The 5,224-nt window shown below is 42.2% G+C and overlaps 1 non-coding gene across 1 annotated transcript; it reads right to left on the bottom strand.

Moving 5' to 3' along the window:
• Positions 1-264: 264 nt before the first annotated feature.
• On the bottom strand, positions 265-336 carry TRNAH-GUG. The gene has a single exon. It is a non-coding gene; the product is annotated as a tRNA-His (tRNA).
• Between the last annotated feature and the right edge of the window lie 4,888 nt (positions 337-5,224).

Below are 5,224 nucleotides of genomic sequence, written 5' to 3'. Positions count from 1 at the left end.
ATAATTACATGCCCACTACACTCCAGTCTTATCATATTATCCGTCAAGACAAATAAAAAAACCCACACACAACACACTTGCAACAGGGTTAATGCATTAATAAAGACACTCTGCATATGTCATCTTTCTAAAGTTTAAAATCGTTTGCAGCAGTTTCTGTTTTATTGATTTTTATTATTTATTCTATGTCTGGTTGCAAAATTTTATTGGATGGACTTCAGCTTGCAACCTGCGCTATTCTCTTCCAAAAGTTCTCTCTCCTCCTGCCGTGACTCGGATTCGAACCGAGGTTGCTGCGGCCACAACGCAGAGTACTAACCACTATACGATCACGGCAAGCTACAGGGGAGCTGAGCACCAGGCTGCCTTTAAGAGCCATTGCAATATTAAAATTTGTGGAAACACTGCCATCTATTGCCTAAATACATACATTTTCTTAACACCAGCAAAGAGGTTTCAGTAATCTCCAATTATTGAAAGGAACAATAACGAAGTGATTGAACGTGAAATGAATCTTGTCTCCTTGGCTAATGGGCGAAATTGTATTATATAAGACTCACTGGACTCACAGTCAGGAAATGATAATCAAAGTAATCGGACTGCGAGAACCCAGCCTACTGACTCATGCTTCCTACTTTTAACCAATTATGAATACAGATTTCCCACCCTCAACGGCCACCACCAATTACATTGCATTAAACGACTTATGAATCTGAGCCTCTTTTGTGGTTTCTCCACCACAAGCCTTCTTTCCATATGCCTAGGCAGCAGAGATATAAAAAAAATATGGCAAGAACAAAATGGGACTGAGAACCTGAGTGAGTCAGGAAGGCTTGCTCTTCTTATTAGAAGAAGCCAGGGTGAGCACGCTCTGATAAAGGAAAGGCCTTCTTTCAAATCCATTGATCCTTAAAGTTGTTTTTTTTTTTTTCCTGAAATATTTAGGTCTTGAAGTCACAATAATGCAAAAAAAAAAAAAAAAAAAAAAAACCCAGCTTCCTAATAACATTAGCTTCCTAATTTCTTCCACTCAAAGAAACTGGAGAGCTCCATGCTAAATAAGATTCAAGGAGGCATTTTTAAGAAATTTCTTTGTTTCAAAAATAAAAGTAGTCTGGACAACATACTCCCCAAAGGTTGAAAACCATAAGAAAAAACACATCAAAATCCTCTTTCTAATCACTGGAGTGTTATGGGGTGTCTCCTTTAAGCCTTCTGAATGGAGAGGCCCAGAATGGCTGGGGTAGCTGGCACTGTATATAGGGTGGCAAGAACTGAATTCATCTGTTGAGTGGGTGCCAAGAAATCCAGTGCTTCTGAAAAAAGGGTATTTCTGCAGATAAAAGCTTCAGACACAAATGGTCACTCCCTCCCTCCCCTCTGACCACCTATATAACACCTGCACTTGTGCATGCTAGTCTTTTCAGTTTTGTCCAACTCTGCAACGTTATGGACTGTAGCCTGCCAGGCTCCTCTATCCATGGGACTCTCCAGGCAAGAATACTGGAGTGGGTTGCTCCCCTCTTCCAGGGGATCTTCCCAACCCAGGGATCGAACCTGAGTCTCTTATGTCTCCTGAATTGGCAGGCGGGTTCTTTACTACTAGCGCCACCTGGGAAGACCATAGTCCCTTCTATCTTCCTTCAAGCTCTCACAAGTCCATTTTCCTTCCATGGTCACGAAAGTACTGCCCTGAGTCCCCGAGCCTTGTATAGGCAAGGCATGCTCTCTGGCCTCAACAGGAATACAGGTGGGTGAATCTGGTCAAAGGTCACTCTGTGGCAGGGTGCAGAACACGTCTCCTTGCAGGCCAAAAGGAGGTTCCTGAAACACCATCTTTCATGTTCCACCCTCAAACTCTTTGCTATGGGCACATACCAACAGAACAAAAGGGACATCTCTGATTTTGTTTTTGTTTTAATTTAAATCAACTGTCAGAGTACAAATTGTGGAAACAGATTTTCTAAAGTCTGCATGCAGGTCAAGAAGCAACAGTTAGAAAAGGACACGGAACAATGGACTGGTTCCAAATTGGGAAAGGAGTACGTCATGGTTGTATATTGTCACCCTGCTTATTTAACTTATATGCAGAGTACATCAAGGGAAATGCCAGGCTGGATGAAGCACAAGCTGGAATCAAGATTGCTGGGAGAAATATCAATAACCTCAGATATGCAGATAACACCACCCTTATGGCAAAAAGTGAGGAGGAACTAAAGAGCCTCTTGATGAAGGTGAAAGAGCAGAGTGAAAAAGCTGACTTAAAACTCAACATTCAAAAAACTAAAATCATGGCATCTGGTCCCATCACTTCATGGGAAATAGATGGGGAAACAGTGGAAACAGTGACAGACTTTATTTTCTTTTGCTCCAAAATCACTGCAGATGGTGACTGGAGCCATGAAATCAAAAGACTCTTGCTCCTTGGAAGAATAGCTATGACAAACCTAGACAGCATATTAAAAAGCAGAGACATTACTTTGCCAACAAAGGTCCATCTAGTCAAAGTTATGGTTTTCCAGTAGTCATGTATGGACGTGAGAGTTGGACTATGAAGAAGGCTGAGCATTGAAGAATTGATGCTTTTGAACTGTGGTGTTGGAGAAGACTCTTGAGAGTCCCTTGGACTGCAAAGAGATCAAACCATCAGTCCTGAAGGAAATCAGTCCTGAATATTCTTTGGAAGGGCTGATGCTAAAGCTGAAGCTCCAATACTTTGGCCACCTGATGCGAAGAACTGACTCATTAGAAAAGACCCTGATGCTGGGAAAGACTAAAGGCAAGAGGAGAAGGGGACGACAGAGGATGAGATGGTTGGATGGCATCACTGACTCGATGGACATGAGTTTGAGCAAGTTCCAGGAGTTGGTGATGGAAAGGGAAGCCTGGTGTGCTGCAGTCCATGGGGTAGCAAAGAGACGGACACGACTGAGCAACTGAACTGAACTGTGGCTCTGTCACTTATTAAATGGGGGAACTTGGGTTGCTTCTTAGCCTATATGCCTTGGTTTTTTCATCTGCAAAGTGGAGATATTATGGTACCTACTTCATAAAATTCTTCCGATGATGGAATAGGTAATGACATGTCTAAAACTTAAAGTTGACCTGTCACATAGTAAACACTGTAGAGATGGTAGTTCTTTTGTTTAAATAAATATATTCTCAAAGGAAATTTTGTAACATTCCATAAATTAAGGAAAAAAAAAACCAAACCGAACAGGAGCATGTTCCCCAGAGGCCATTATAAAATAATCTATGAAAACAAAATAGAATTAAATTCTGGCCAAATATTCTGAGCCCAAGCTCAGCTCTCAGTTCAAAAGGAAGGTGGGCAATAGTAGGAAAGCTGTTAAAACATAATAGCCTCTAATCCAATCTTTTCCTCAACTCATCTGAATAGCTGGGAAGAATGTGAAAAGGGAATAACTTTCCCTTCAAAGGATGCAATACTATGATGTCACAGTCATTACCACCCTCAGATTACCTCACACATTATATCTGTCAGGCTAGGTTATGCTATGGTAACAAAACCCAAATCTTAGTGGCTTAGAATAAAGAAGGTTTTTCTGTTGCTGGTGTTCCATGTTCATTGCTCTGTGTCTCCTGACTTGGAGACTCAGCCTAAAGGAAGAGCTTCTTCCAGGAACACCCCTCACTGTTTTACACATGGAAAGAGCTCTGCAGTGTCTGGAACCAGCAACTAAAAGCTCTTCTCAAAGCTCATTGGCTAGAACTGGTCAATAACCCTGCCTGCTACAAAAGCACCAGGAAGAGCACTGGGCCAGATGCCTGCAAGTCAGATTTGACAGTCTTGGGTGAACAGCATTCTTGACTTCCAGCCACAGTACTAGTGGAAAAGCAGCTTGGGGAAGTCTGGGAGGGTGCGGATGTGAAGACAGATATGACTACAGAACAACATTTCTGAACACAGGAGCGAGGTCCAGCCTCTGAATGGGGTTCACCACACAGAGCTTCTCTTTGGTGTGTATATGGGCTTCCTCTTAGTTAGCAATGTCAGTCGTCTTGTGGTAGACTCCAAAATGTTCCCACCTGTTAAAGTGGGGTGGGCTTTTGTACAACTACCAGGCTTTCCTCCTGACCAGCACTGCCTTGTTAGAGATATACATTCAGATTTCTTCTGTAAACACCAATATGTACAACCCACCTCAAAGGGGTAAATTGATGGAATCAAAACATGGCTTCTGATTGCCTTTTCAGCTTCTTTGTAATTTATTGATGACTTTACTGTGTCAGCACGCATGTTATTATCACCCTCCCACTAACATATCTCCCACACACTTTGATTGGGGACCAGCTATAGTTCAGTCATTTTTCTGAATATTAAAGATTCAAGAGAGAATCAGAGAGACATGTATCACTATTTCATGCAGTTCTGTTTAGTGAGACAGTTACAGGTGAATGACAGATAAATAACAAGATAGAATATATAAGGTGATGTCATGAAAAGGAACACGCAAACACACCACACATGTATGTTGCTTAAAGTTAGCTAAAATTAGACTGAAGTAGAGAAAGCCAGGGAAGGCGTGGTACCACTTGGTGGAGAACCAGAGTGAAAGAGCGAGAGTGAGTGAGCCTGCTTTGTCTCATGTCCTTCCTTCAGTCCTCCTACCTGTGTGACCTTGGGCCAGTGACTGGACCTCTCTGGATCTCTATTTCCTCATCAGTAAGGTGAGGGGAATTGGTCTAGAGGAGTTGTCATATTGTTCACACTTTGAATGCAAACATACATTTAATATAGAGAAATACAGTCACAATCTGTGCGTAGTCACTAAGTCATGTCCAACTATTCATGACCTCATGGATTGTAGCCTGCCAGGCTCCTCTGTCCATGGGATTTTCCAGGCCAGAATACTGGAGTGGGTTGCCATTTCCTACTCCAGAGAAACTTCCCAACCCAGGGATTGAACCCGCATCTCCTGCATTGACAAGCTGATTCTCTACCACTGAGGCATCTGGGAAGCCCTCACAAAGAGTACCCAGGTGTAAAGATTTTGAAGGGAAGAAATCAATCAAAATAGAAGCATCCTTATAACTATACTGTTTTCCTTATCACCGAAGCTGTCCTTTTTGTCAGCTTCTAAATGCCATGAACCTCATTTCCCTGCCCTGGCAACATATTTTAAATACAGAGGGGTTGGTCTTTTGATTTAAGTTGTGTGTAAAGAAGAATTTCTTGCTGGTGAGGAGCATTTAGCTATAG

The sequence above is a fragment of the Cervus elaphus genome, chromosome 29 (assembly GCF_910594005.1).
Source record: "Cervus elaphus chromosome 29, mCerEla1.1, whole genome shotgun sequence".
NCBI classification, from domain to species: domain Eukaryota; kingdom Metazoa; phylum Chordata; class Mammalia; order Artiodactyla; family Cervidae; genus Cervus; species Cervus elaphus.
This window is presented reverse-complemented; position numbering and strand designations above follow the sequence as displayed.